Source organism: Balaenoptera physalus (genome assembly GCF_965194825.1).
Source record: "Balaenoptera physalus genome assembly, chromosome: X".
Taxonomy (NCBI): domain Eukaryota; kingdom Metazoa; phylum Chordata; class Mammalia; order Artiodactyla; family Balaenopteridae; genus Balaenoptera; species Balaenoptera physalus.
This window is the reverse complement of record NC_138903.1, coordinates 100,721,656-100,736,933: the sequence shown is the minus strand read 5'-3', so window position 1 is coordinate 100,736,933 and position 15,278 is coordinate 100,721,656. Positions and strand designations below refer to the sequence as shown.

At 35.5% G+C, this 15,278-nt stretch overlaps 1 long non-coding RNA gene across 1 annotated transcript in view; it reads left to right on the top strand.

Annotated features, from left to right (window-relative positions):
• LOC309652121 overlaps positions 1–15,022 on the top strand; it is a 175,137-nt gene extending 160,115 nt beyond the window's left edge. The window contains exon 2 of the long non-coding RNA XR_014258600.1: positions 11,212–15,022. This is a non-coding gene — a long non-coding RNA (uncharacterized lncRNA). The remainder of the gene's footprint in view (positions 1–11,211) is intronic.
• The last annotated feature ends 256 nt before the right edge of the window (positions 15,023–15,278 follow it).

The window sequence follows — 15,278 nt, the reverse complement described above, 5'->3', positions numbered from 1 at the left end:
CACACAGAAGCAATCTGCAAAAGCTAGTCTATGGAAAATTATCCAGAACAAACAACCAAGTTTCTTTTGTCTTTGAAATAAATAATTTGCGTGAAAAAATAGTGAAATTATACATTAAAACCATTTAAAATACATATCCATCAGTGGCATTAACTTTAATTTTTTTAATGGTAAAATTATATACTTATCATGAAAATATTTTGAATACTGACTGGATATTTTATGATATAAAGTAATTATAGTTAATATTTAGGTATAATAATAATACTGTGATTGTTTTCTAAAGTGTCCTTATATTTTAGAGATATATTCTGAAATATGTATTAAAAATAAAATAATATCTGTGATTTGTTTTAAAATAATATAAGGGAAGTGGGTGTGCCAGATGTACTATGTGATAATGATCATTGGGGGTCGTTGATGAGTATATTAGGATTAATTATATTTTTCTGTCTGCTTTGCATATGTTTAAAATTCTTCATAATCTGAAAATATAAAAATCATTAAAAAATAATTGAATGAATCTTAAATTTTAAAAAAAATAGACAGTAGAAAGAGACCAACAAAGAGATAAAGATTTTGGAATAATTAAATGGAGACTTTACCATGACTCTCATTAAAATATTCAAAAAATGATTTAAAAATATAAAATATTACGAGAGAATTAATATTTATAAAACTTAGTTAAATAATAATTTTAGACTTGAAAAACACAACTAAAATTAGAAGTCAGAAGATTAGATTTCTGCTTCTAAGATTGAATTTCAGAAACCAGATTTACCCTCTGCCTAAAAAATTAAAAAGCAGACAGAATACATGAAATAATGTGTTTTAGACACTGGATATCTGGTAGCACAGGACAGTGTTCCCAGGGAAATGGGAAACAAACAAGTGAGCCCTGTGACTGTGCCAGTTTACTTGAAGGAGAGAGTTTTCAGGCTATAGTACAATATATGGAGAGGAAAACTCAGAATGAGGAGAAATTGATACACAAGTAAAATGGATGAATCTCAAAATAATAATGCTGAGTTAAAGAATATAAAAACAAAAAATACATAATTGCTTATTCCCTTTATGTACAATTCTAGGAAATATAAGCATGATGCAAATCATATCAGTGATTGTCTGGAAATAGTTATGGACAGGGTTTAAAGGAGGAATTACAAAGGAGTACAAGAAAACTTGGGAAAGTTAGAGATGTCCATTATCGTGTTTGTGGTGATAATTTCTTGAGTGTATGCTTATTATGAAGTCAGAAATTATAAACTGTATAGTTTAAATACATGCAGTTCATTTGTGTTAATGATAACTCATTATAGCTGTTAAAAAAAGGTGTAGATGCAGCTAGGGCATATTAGACATAGTGGAGGAGGGAATATATGAACTAGAAGGTAGATCAGAATAAAATATCCAAACTGAAGTACAGAGAAAAAGAGTTCAGATAATATAAAATAATATGCAAGTCATATGGTACATAGGTCTAATATATGTTTAATATGGTGGACCAGAAGCAGAAGAAAGAATGACATAGAAGAAATATTAGAAGTATAATGATCAAGAATTTGTCCAAAACCCTCAAAAGTCATAATTTTAAGAAACTCTATATCCCCTAATGAGGATAAATTTCTAGTTCATATATTCCCTCTTCCCCTATCTAATATGCCCTAACTCAATGAGAGTCACATCTAGGTATATCATAGTAATAATACTAAAAGATAAAAATAGAGAGAAAATTTTTAATACAACCATATAAAAAATTAAGCATATTATCATAAAAGGAGCAACACTAAGCTAACAGCTGATTCTTCAACAGAAACAGTGGAAGCTATATAACCATGGAATTCCATTTTAAAATGATGATAGATAATAATTCCCAATTTAGAATTTTGCACCAAGTTAAAAATATCTTAAAAAATTATTATGAGCCCAGCTGAACTAGAGAGAGCTGTCAGGTGTTGGAATAGCCAATTAAATCAATAGGTCCAAAATGAAAGTTACACTTGTCTTTAATCATTTAGCAAGAAGCTAAACCAGAAAAAAATGCTGACTTCCATGTTCCATTTCCCCCCATGGAATGGCATGTTTGTACTTATAAACATAGGTACAAAAATCATAAACTGAAACAAACAATGTATAATAAATATAATACATGATAAAGTCATGTTTTCTTAGAAATACAAGATGTTTGACATTTGAAAAACAATCATTGAAATTCACTACATTAACAGAATAAAGGAGAAAAATCATATGATGATCTCAACAGATACAATAAAAGTATTTCATAAAATTCAAGAACCTTTGATGATAAAGGACAAAAAAATTCTTAGAAAGTTAGGAATAGAAGAAAATTTCCTTAATTTCAGAGAGAGTAATCCACTGAAACCCTGGAACAATTACCACATTTAATGGCAAAATGTTGAAAGCCTTTCCTTTGAGGAATGAGACAATTTCTATACAATGTTGACTTGGAAGTCCTAGCCAATGCTTTAATAAAAGAGAAACATGTTTTAAAGATATAAAAAATGTAAAGAAAGAAATAAAACTCATTCACTTCAGGAGATATGGTTGTATAGAAAATCCAAAAAAAACCCTACAAATAAACTATTAGAATGAGTGAACCTTAGCAAGTTTCTTTATAGAATTAAAAGAGGGCAAAACCAAGCTATGATAACACCAGTCATGTATTATTTAACTTTGGGTCAATGGGTCAGGGTAGTGACTGATTAGGGGGCATGTGGAGACTTTGGAATGCCGGTAATGTTCTATTTCTTAACTGTAGGTAATTGTTATATGTTGTTTATTTTATGGTGATTCACCAAACTCTATACTTATGTGATCATTATTCATGTTCAATTAATATTTTAAAAATTAAATTTATCAAAGATGAAATTACCTTCTTTCTCTTAAACTTGCTTCTCCTCCACTGCCTGCCAACTCAAGGTAAGCTGCCATTTTTGATTGTTCAATCTTTCTAATCAGACACTTTATGTTTTTTCCATATACTAAATATCTCTAGAATCCATCTACTTTTCTTTACACCAGTTCCATTACTTTATCTTAAGCCATCATTATCTCTTGTCCAGATTACTGCAATGCCTTCCTCCCAAATCATCCCCTTGCCTTCATTTTTTGTCCTTTCCAAAACCCTTTTCTAGGGTGCAGTCAAAATTGATTTTCTAAAGCACAAATCACAAAACTGGTCATATAACTTCCCTGTTAAAAAAACATTTATTTCCCACTTTTTCTCATGATAAAGTCTATTGCCTATAATGTAACTCATAAAATGTTTAGTGATCAGGCTCCTGCTTACTTCTCCTGCCTCATCTCTTGCCTTCACTGTTTATCCCCTCTTCCCACCCAGTGCTTGCAAAATGTGCTCCATCTATACTGAATAATTTGCACTACTAAAATATGCTGTGCTCTTTCTTTCCATTACAAAAATATACTTTTGGTTAGTCAAGATTCCAGAGTTCTGTGCGGAAAGGCTTCAGGGCAGCAGTGTTGTTGGAAGATGATGCTAAAAATGTTGTCTTAAAGCTGCATTTCCATAACAAATGAACCATTTTGCCTGTATATTTTGTAGCTTGATGGTGGTGCTAACAGAGATTATGAGAAGCTAATGATTGCCTCCCCTTGCCACCAATTTGCCCTTGACCTTTGCACTTGAAATTTATGCTTTCTAGACCATTTCTCTCTCTCTTCCCACCTAATCATCAGATCATTCTTCTAGTTCAGATATTACTTCCTTATAAAGTCTTCCCTAATTGTTCAAAGACAGATTAGGTATCCCTCTTCAGTGTAAATCTAGCACTGTTGACTTGGTTCTATCACAGCACGATAACATAGTGGAGTCAAATGTTTGTCAGATTCTAGCAGTCATTATCTCTCTCTTCTCCCATTGGCATTGTGATGACTGTAGGTTAATTGTAGGATTCATAACCCTAGTCGCTGAGAACACAGAGAAAGGCTTAGAGCCTCAGATTTGTGTATATCCAGAAATAATAAGTGAACATAGAAAGAGATAAATGTAGGAAGAATGTGGGTAAGTACAGAGAGAAAGAAGGTGAAAATTTCAACATGAGGCTGGAGAAGTAGACAGTCCAAGATCATGTAGAGCCTTACTGGCTTTGTATGTAGTTTGGTCTTTACTTTTAGTGCAATGAGATGTTGCTGAAGGATTTTTTTTTGATCATAAGAAAATCTCTAAGATATATTACATAAAAAAATCAAAGTGCAGAACACAGTGTACAGAGGCTAACATTTATTTTAAAATGAGATACATATATTTATAAATATAAAATTTCTGAAAAACATATAATAAACTGAAAGTGTTTATTTCCTCTGGCAATAGGGACTTACAGCCTAGGATCGTAGTTATATCCTTTTATGTTATTTGTGTTTTTGTTCAGGTACACGATTACTTCTAAAAATAAACTTTTAATTAATCATGAATTTTGTTATCAGACAAAGATAGGTTAGAATCTTAGCCTGCTTACTCACTGTGTGACATTGGACAAGTGACTTCATCTCTCTCAAACTCAGTTTCCCCTATGTAAATGAGGATGACAATCATGCATGCATATGGTTGTAAGGATTAAATACACTAATGAGAAGGGCTTAAGACAGAGCCTGACACATAGTAAGCATTCACTATATTTTCCATATTTCCATTACTTTTGCCTTCATATCAAAGTCAGTTTAAACCACACAGATCAGCAGAGCACAGTAGTTAAGAACTTGAGCTGTATAGTCAGAACTGAGTTCAAAATCTGTTTCTGCTACATCGTATGACTTTTATCAGGTCACTTCCCCTTTCTAAGCCTCTGCTTCCTTACTGTAAATGTGGATACCTAGAGTGCTTATAGCTGGGGTGGTTTTGAGATACTGTGCCATACAATAATAATGACAGCTCCCACTTTGTGGGCACTTTCTAACTGCCAAGTTATATTAAGTGCTTACAGATACTGGTTAATATTATAACTATTACTATTGTTATTATTACTGATGGATATGTGAGGAGGGAGAGAACATTAGCAGCAATAATTGCCAGACCAGGTATTAGATGATTACCATTTTCTTCCACAAGAAAGCACAGAGATACAAAAGTTTATTTTTAAAATTTCAGTATCTTCTAACTCCACTGGCCTAGTCTCTCTACTACCAAGCTGTAGCCATTGCAAGGTCAGCCAGGCTACACAGTCCAGTGTGCTACCCACAAATGTCAAGGTGTTTGTGGTCCAGATTAAAGGACAGAAAGTAGGGTCTCTGTACATTGTGTCTGGCACCAAGTCAGAAAAGTGTTTCTTCATGATGCTTATCCACATGGTGTTCATCAGCTGCACCTGATAGAGGACATGAATGATGAAATGCTACAAGACTGCCATCTTGTCACTGCACAAAGTAACATATAGGAAAGGACTGCCTGTGATATTGCAGATGGGACAGATACACTCGAGGTTAATGAGGCCAATATTCTTCTGAAATTGCTTTTTCTTTAGCCAGAGGTTACTTGTGGGGACCAGGGATAAGCCAAAATACATAGTCCTCATGGGAAAGATATGTATCCACCCCAGTGAGGTATCAGGGCTTGTCATTGAACATGCTTGACACTACTATCTTCTAGAAGTGGTCCTTGATCTTGTCTCTGCTCAGGCCTCCAATGATGAAGTCTAACACATCTTTCCTGGTCATCCCTTCCAGACAGGTAGTCTAGAGAAACCTATTTGTTTTCCCCTAGATGACAGCACAGATTATCTTTGCCCGGCTGACAGATGGCTGCATAGTAACAGCTAGCTAATAGTTCTACATGTATATGGCCTCCTAAAATGCAAGGTCTCAACAGCATGCTGCTCGCCATGTCATTCAGAAATATAAAGACAGATTAGCTCAGTGCATTATGAATTTCCACTGACTTCTCTGAACTTAAGAGGAATTTGTTACCAACATAGTTGCTAGAAGCTACTACTCACTCTCAGCAGGTTATGTGTCCAATTCATGAAGCCATGGAAACTGTGGGTTTTCTGAATCAGCTCTGGGCTCAGGCTCAAGCCCAGATGGTATCATCTAAGCAAATGAAGGAACCCCGTGTGTCCAGGTGCTCTGCTATGATACCACTCATGATCACCTGCAAGCTCAGTGTCATAAAGAAAAACGTGGCCACAGAGCCAAAGTGGCAGCTGAAGCTCATCTAGGCTCTGGAGTGGCTATACTCAGCTACCAACCTCAGGATGCTACTCTAGCTACTGCTACAGCTCTAGGCATCTTGACTTCCAGAAAGTATGCAGTCAGAGAAAACTTTGGCTACTACCATGTTGGTCACATGATTAGTAATGCTCAAGGATTTTAAAACGGTTGCTACATGATTCAACTTGATTTTTTAAAAAAAGAATCACTGTGTGCATTGTGAATGAAAGGGAGGGGAATGAAGGCAGCAAAACCAGTTATAGGAGGATATTATAGTAATCTAGGCAGTAGGTAGGCGTGACTTGGATAACTAAAGAAGTGAAAGAAAGTAGTCATTACATATGTATGTAAAAATTTAGTTTAATGAAGATTTGAAAAAGCATCACATTTGATGTTCCAAATGACAAATGCATTCCATTATGGTTGGAGTGGTCAGGCATGGATTCATGTGAAATACTTGCTCTGGTCTTAAAATGAAACAGTCTTTGATAGATAGAGAGGAGGAATGTGATAGGGGAAAAAGAATGAAAAAGTGCACGGGAATATAAAATTTTAAAACAGTGCCTAGGGAGCAGTAAATGGAACAACTTAACTAGAGTAGACAGGTTTTTTAAGGGTAGGGTTAATACTGATATAATAGACTAGGGCCAAATTGTGAAAGTCTCTGCACATGCAGATAGGTAGTTTTAATTTTATCGTCTGGGCAATGGGAAGCTAACAATCCTTTCTAACAGGAAATTAAATCAAAGTGGTAGTTTAGCAAGATTAATCTAGCAGTGGTGAAGAGAAATGATGAGAAAAGAGTATGGAGGCAGGGAGGTCAATCAGCAAGTTACCACAATATTCCAGGCACACGTGTCTAGTCCTAAAATCTATCCATCCATCCATCTATCCATCCATTCCTCAATAAACAATTGGATTATGAATGAGATATTCTTTTGAATTAGCTACATGATAGTGGAAATAGGAAAATTCTGCTATGATAGTCTTAAAGGACTTGGAAAAGTTATATAACACTTTTGAGCTTCAATTAAGTCTCTTATGAAATGGCAATGTATTTTGTCATTGTTAAGAAGAATACGTCAGAGGGCAGACAGCAGAAGCAAGAAGAACTACAATCCTGCAGCCTGTGGAACAAAAACCACATTCACAGAAGAGAGACAAAATGAAAAGGCAGAGGACTATGTACCAGATGAAGGAACAAGATAAAACCCCAGAAAAACAACTAAATGAAGTGGAGATAGGCAACCTTCCAGAAAAAAAATTCAGAATAATGATAGTGAAGATGATCCAGGACCTCGGAAAAAGAATAGAGGCAAAGATCGAGAAGATTCAAGAAATGTTTAACAAGGACCTGGAAGAGTTAAAGAACAAACAAACAGAGATGAACAATACAATAACTGAAATGAAAACTACACTAGAAGGAATCAATAGCAGAATAACTGAGGCAGAAGAAAGAATAAGTGACCTGGAAGACAGAATGGTGGAATTCACTGCTGTGGAACAGAATAAAGAAAAAAGAATGAAAAGAAATGAAGACAGCCTAAGAGACCTCTGGGACAACATTAAATGCAACATTTGCATTACAGGGGTCCCAGAAGGAGAAGAGAGAGAGAAAGGACCAGAGAAAATATGTGAAGAGATTATAGTCGAAAACTTCCCTAACATGGGAAAGGAAATAGTCACCCAAGTCCAGGAAGTGCAGCAAGTCCCATACAGAATAAACCCAAGGAGAAACACGCCGAGACACATAGTAATCAAATTGGCAAAAATTAAAGACAAAGAAAAATTATTGAAAGCAGCAAGGGAAAAATGACAAATAACATACAAGGGAACTCCCATAAGGTTAACAGCTGATATCTCAGCAGGAACTCTACAAGCCAGAAGGGAGTGGCACGATATATTTAAAGTGATGAAAGGGAAGAACCACCAAGCAAGATTACTCTACCCGGCAAGGATCTCATTCAGATTCGATGGAGAAATCAAAAGCTTTACAGACAAGCAAAAGCTAAGAGAATTCAGGACCACCAAACCAGCTCTACAAGAAATGCTAAAGGAACTTCTCTAAGTGGGAAACACAAGAGAAGAAAAGGACCTACAAAAACAAACCCAAAACAATTAAGAAAATGGTCATAGGAACACACATATCGATAATTACCTTAAACGTGAATGGATTAAATGCTCCAACCAAAAGACACAGGCTTGCTGAATGGATACAAAAACAAGACCCATATATATGCTGTCTACAAGAGACCCACTTCAGACCTAGGGACACATACAGACTGAAAGTGAGGGGATGGAAAAAGATATTCCATGCAAATGGAAATCAAAAGAAAGCTGGAGTAGCAATACTCATATCAGATAAAATAGACTTTAAAATAAAGAATGTTATAAGAGACAAGGAAGGACACTACATAATGATCAGGGGATCAATCCAAGAAGAAGATATAACAATTATAATTATATATGCACCCAACATAGGAACACCTCAATACATAAGGCAACTGCTAACAGCTATAAAAGAGGAAATCGACAGTAACACAATAATAGTGGGGGACTTTAACACCTCACTTACACCAATGGACAGATCATCCAAAATGAAAATAAATAAGGAAACAGAAGCTTTAAATGACACAATAGACCAGATAGATTTAATTGATATTTATAGGACATTCCATCCACAAACAGCAGATTATACTTTCTTCTCAAGTGTGCACAGAACATTCTCCAGGATAGATCACATCTTGGGTCACAAATCAAGCCTCAGTAAATTTAAGAAAATTGAAATCATATCAAGCATCATTCTGACCACAACGTTTTGAAATTAGAAATGAATTACAGGGGGAAAAAAACGTAAAAAACACAAACATATGGAGACTAAACAATACATTACTAAATAACCAAGAGATCACTGAAGAAATCAAAGAGGAAATCAAAAAAATACCTAGAGATAAATGACAATGAAAACATGATGGTCCAAAACCTATGGGATGCAGCAAAAGCAGTTCTAAGAGGGAAGTTTATAGCTATACAAGCCTACTTCAAAAAACAAGAAATGGACAAGTTCTTAGAAAGGTATAACCTTCCAAGACTGAACCAGGAAGAAATAGAAAATATGAACAGACCAATCACAAGTAATGAAATTGAAACTGTGATTAAACATCTTCCAACAAACAAAAGTCCAGGACCAGATGGCTTCACAGGTGAATTCTATCAAACATTTAGAAAAGAGTTAACACCCATCCTTCTCAAACTCTTACAAAAAATTGCAGAGAAAGGAACACTCCAAAATTCATTCTATGAGGCCACCATCACCCTGATACCAAAACCAGACAAAGACACTACAAAAAAAGAAAATTACAGACCAATATCACTGATGAATATACATGCAAAGATCCTCAACAAAATACTAGCAAACAGAATCCAACAACACATTAAAAGGATCATACACCATGGTCAAGTGGGATTTATCCCAGGGATGCAAGGATTCTTCAATATACACAAATCAATCAATGTGATTCACCATATTAAGAAATTGAAAAATAAAATCCATATGATCATCTCAATGGATGAAGAAAAACCTTTTGACAAAATTCAACACGCATTCATGATAAGAACTCTCCAGAAAGTGGGCATAGAGGGAACCTACCTCAACCTAATAAAGGCCATATACGACAAACCCACAGCAAACATCATTCTCAATGGTGAAAAACTGAAAGCATTTCCTCTAAGATCAGGAACGAGACAAGGATGTCCACTCTCATCACTATTATTCAACATAGTTTTGAAAGTCCTGGCCACGGCAATCAGAGAAGAAAAAGAAATAAAAGGAATACAAATTGGAAAAGAAGAAGTAAAACTGTCACTGTTTGCTGATGACATGATACTATACATAGAGAATCCTAAAACTGCCACCAGAAAACTACTAGAGCTAATCAATGAATTTGGTAAAGTTGCAGGATACAAAATTAATGCACAGAAATCTCTTGCATTCCTATACACTAATGATGAAAAAGCTGAAAGAGAAGTTAAGGAAACACTCCCATTTACCATTGCCACAAAAAGAATAAAATACCTAGGAATAAACCTACCTAGAGAGACAAAAGACCTTTATGCAGAGAACTATAAGACACTGATGAAAGAAATTAAAGATGATACCAACAGATGGAGAGATATACCATGTTCTTGGATTGGAATAATCAATATTGTGAAAATGACTATACTACCCAAAGCAATCAACAGATTCAATGCAATCCCCATCAAATTACCAATGGCATTTTTTATGGAACTAGAGTAATGGAACTTCCTAGAGTAATGGAAATAAAAACAAAAATAAACAAATGGGACCTAATGAAACTTCAAAGCTTTTGCACAGCAAAGGAAACCATAAACAAGACGAAAAGACAACCCTCAGAATGGGGGAAAATATTTGCAAACGAATCAACGGAGAAAGGATTAATCTCCAAACTATATAAACAGCTCATGCAGCTCAATATTAAAGAAACACACCACCCAATCCAGAAATGGGCAGAAGACCTAAATAGACATTTCTCCAAAGAAGACATACAGATGGCCAAGAAGCACATGAAAAGTTGCTCAGTGTCACTAATTATTAGAGAAATGCAAATCAAAACTACAATGAGGTGTCGTCTCACACCAGTTAGAATGGGTATCATCAGAAAATCTACCAACAACAAATGCTGGAGAGGGTGTGGAGAAAAGGGAACCCTCTTGCACTGTTGGTGGGAATGTAAATTGATACAGCCACTATGGAGAACAGTATGGAGGTTCCTTAAAAAACTAAAAATAGAGTTACCATATGATCCAGCAATCCCACTACTGGGCATATACCCAGAGAAAACCATAATTCAAAAAGACACATGCACCCCAATGTTCATTCCAGCACTATTTACAATAGCCAGGTCATGGAAGCAATCTAAATGCCCATCGATAGATGAATGGATAAAGAAGTTGTGGTACATATATACAATGGAATATTACTCAGCCATAAAAAGGAACGAAATTGAGTCATATGTTGAGACGTGGATGGATCTAGAGGCTGTCATACAGAGTGAAGTAAGTCAGAAAGAGAAAAACAAATTTCGTATATTAACGCATGTATGTGGAACCTAGAGAAATGGTACAGATGAACCGGTTTGCAGGGCAGAAGTTGAGACACAGATGTAGAGAACAAATGTATGGACACCAAGGGGGGAAAGCTGCGGGGGTGTGGGGATGGTGGTGTGATGAATTGGGCGATTGGGATTGACATGTATACACTGATATGTATAAAATTGATGATTAATAACAACCTGCTGTATAAAAAAATAAATAAAATAAAATTCAAAAATTAAAAAAAAACAGACAGAGAAAGAAGAATATGTGAGGTAAATCATATAAAGTGCATAGCAAAGTGCTTGACACATATCTCCTCAAAGGATAATTTCTTCCTTTCTTCTTCCTTTAATTGCTATTTAGACAAATGATCTAAGGTTAAAGAAAAGTTAGGCATCAAAGCCTAATGTGACGACTTCATGTGTACAAACATTTACTGAGAAACAGACTATGCTAATTATTATAATAGTAGTCCAATTAATAAAGATAAGAAATAATCAGGAGAAGAGGTATTTTGAGAAAGGAAGATCGGTTAGGTTTTTGATATATCATCCTATTCAATTGCAAGATCGTTGTCTGTGGTCAGAGTTGCTGAATTAGATTGAGCCTTCCCCAGAGGCAGTGGTTGAAGCCTCGATACTAAAGTTACCAAAAAGAGATTAAATAGACAGGTCAGAGAAGAACTTTTGCTCCTGGCCAGTTGAAAACCTTTTCCTAACAGTTGCTAATTTTCTATAATTTTGGAAATATGCCACAATAAGGGGTTATAATCAGTCTATTTTCCCTGAGCACCTATTATTTGTTAGATATTCTGTTAGGCATTTTATCTGCATTGGCACATGTAATTCTTCTGATGAACTTCAAATAGATTTTAATAATCTTCTTTATATATGTGAGAAAGACAAGTTTCAGAGATGTTAAGTGATTTATGAAGGACATACAGTGGAATCAGAAATCCAATCCAGAGCAACTGACTCTATGTGTATTGGGCCTAAATTTGCTAAAAAATGTTTTGTTTACTAATTGGCCATATTTTCACATCAAAACATCCATATTTACATGCGATGAACCTTAGAGAGTACGTAGATAAAAGTCAGCTGATCAGACAGACCTGGGTTTGAACCCTGGCTCTATCAGTGGATGCGTAAGCTTTGGCAATGATTGAAACTGAGCAGGACCCTTTGGGCCCCTCCTGGGTACAAAAGCCTTTCCATGTCCCCTATTTCTTGTTTGTAGGAAAAAAGCTTCAGCGTCCTAGACTTTCCCTGAGTTCCAAAGGGCAGATTCAAACAGTTAATGATTAGAACTATAGAGTTACAAGACACCTAATTCCTCCTCAAGGGCTATACATAACAATCTGGTACACATCTCTGAGTTCTTCTACAGGAACTAAGGCCCCCACCCAAGTGGATGGTAACTTCAGGCTAAGCACAAGCACATGGGCCCCAGACTAGTTGGAACCAGAAGGCTGATGATTGTGATTCCTGGAACACCACCCTGGTACCTTATCACCAACCAATCAGAAGAAAGTCACACATCCTGCAGCCCTCCCCTGATTTGCCTTTAAAAACTCTTCTCTGAAACCCATCAGGGAGTTCAGGTCTTGGAAGCATAAGCCACCAATTCTCCTTGCTTGGTCCTTGCAATAAACCTTTCCCTGCTCCAAACTGATTTTTCGGTTTGTACGGCCTTACTGTGCAGCAGTCACATGAACTGGGGTTTGACAACATAACCTCCTTGAATCCCAGTTTCCTCACATGTAAAAATTAGAAAATAAATGCGAAAACCTAGTCCAGTGTTTGGCATATTCTTAATTACATGTTACACTAGCTTCCTCCTTCCTCCATTTACTCCTTCATCATTAAAGTTTTCATGTCTAGAAAAAAAAAATGAGAGCTCGTCCTACTGAAAAAGTTCCTCTCCCAGGGTATACTCTGTCTTGTGAGTGAATATGCATTTTAATGCATTTGTCACTTGGAATGTCAACTGTTATCCTCATTCAAATCATCATTAAGATAACTGTATATATATATTATATATATAATATATATAGATTATATATGTAATAACCATCTTTTGGAAAAATTCTGCCATTTATATTTTCTTGCTCTAAAATACTACTGTTCATCAGTTGACAAATTCAGCATTATTCTTTCAGTTTCTATCTCAGGACTACAAGCATACACCTCTTTCTAAGTACTGATCAAGTATAAATCCATCATAGGATTGGACACAGTTTCAAAACTGCTTTGTAATTTGATAGGTCCAGAATGTGACTCTAAGAGGCTATACAAATCAGCCAATTGTAGCAATACTGGAGGCTTAAAGCAGTGCTAGGCTGTATATTTGAACTTTTACACATTTAAAAAAATTGCTTTGTTTTGGGAATCTGAATTATAGCATACACAAAAATAGACCTAGACCAACTAAAAAGAATTCAAAATTATTAGCAAGAGGTGTCTTTTCTCTACTTGCCACATCCATCCTTCCCTTTAGCCAGGTGTGATTTTTCCTACTCATCTGTAGATGTTTACCCACCTGAAATGGGGCATCAGTGCTGGCACTGAGTAGAATGCAAACTAGAAATAGAATCTTTGTTGCTGTTGTGCCTTACTAGTATTTGAGTTTCAGGATATTTTCTATATAAATCGTCTGCATATATTTCCTTTATACACCATTATGAGTACCTGAAATTTGAATCATAGAGTACCTATCCATTCCTCCCGGCCTTAATTGACATACTTGGACTTGTCATCTTATCTCTTTGTCTGATTCCTACTTTGACATCCCCCTACTTTCAGTCAAAGTCATAGTTTTATTCACTTTATGGACTTTTCCTCTTTTCCTGCCACTTAACTCCTAGTCCAATGCTTTCTATGAATTTTGTTGTTAGATGTCCAAGATGCTGTTACATAACTTTTTAAAAAATATTCTTTTCCTCCTTCTTAACATTCTTCACACACGAGGTGTCTAAATTGCTTAGATCTACTTCCCAGCATCCTCTACTCAATCTCAGCATCATGTGCAAGGCCCTCCTCTTCAGACATTTCCTACCATCTGCTTCCATCAAAATTTACCTATACCCTGATCCATTTTTTCAGGGCCCAGATCTTTAGTAAGGTTAACCCAATAGATAAAATCTGGTTTAGGTATTAATGATTGATTCTAAGTTAAGGTACAATTCCTACCGAGAAATAAAATTTTAATTTTCCTTGGCTTTTCATGCTTTAACTCCAAATAAATATGGCTGGTAAGGGAGTTATTGATATATTGTGGGTTGAGATTATCTTTGAAACACCCTTCAAAACATATCATGCAGTTGATATTGCAGCCACCAAATTTCTGTATTGTTTTTGAAGAATTCTCTCCTGAGAATGTGTATTTATACACAAAGACTCCAGCACACGTTTACTCTTTACCTTGAAATGTGTTTGACATTGAATGTATATTGGATATAATTTTCTCTGTACAGTTCAGTTATAGTTCCCAAATGCAATTATCATGTTTGAATGGAGTCTATTCCCCAAAGATAAAAACTGTTCATATTGTGAAAGGAATCAATGCAATATAAAATTAACCAAAAAGATAAAGAGGATCGAGGACCCTATTACAGATAGAGAATGAAAAAAAAATGAGTCTTCGTCAAGGCTAATGTAGACCCTAATGCAACCTTGCAAATTAGAACAAAACTATCTTGGAACCATTAAGTTTCAGCAGCTTAAAATATGCAAAAATATCACCATCTCCTCTACCCATACCCTCCGCTTCCATGTCAGAATCCAAGCCCTCTCAACATTCCCCATAAAGATTATAGAACCAGGGTTCTATTTGCAGCAAATACACCTTAGCAACACATTTACATAAAAATCCAAATACATAAATTATAATAGAATCCTTTTAAATGAGCTCATTTGTTACATTCTCTTCCCCAGACAGCCTGTCTTAGTCCATTTGGGCTGTTATAACAAAATAACATGGAC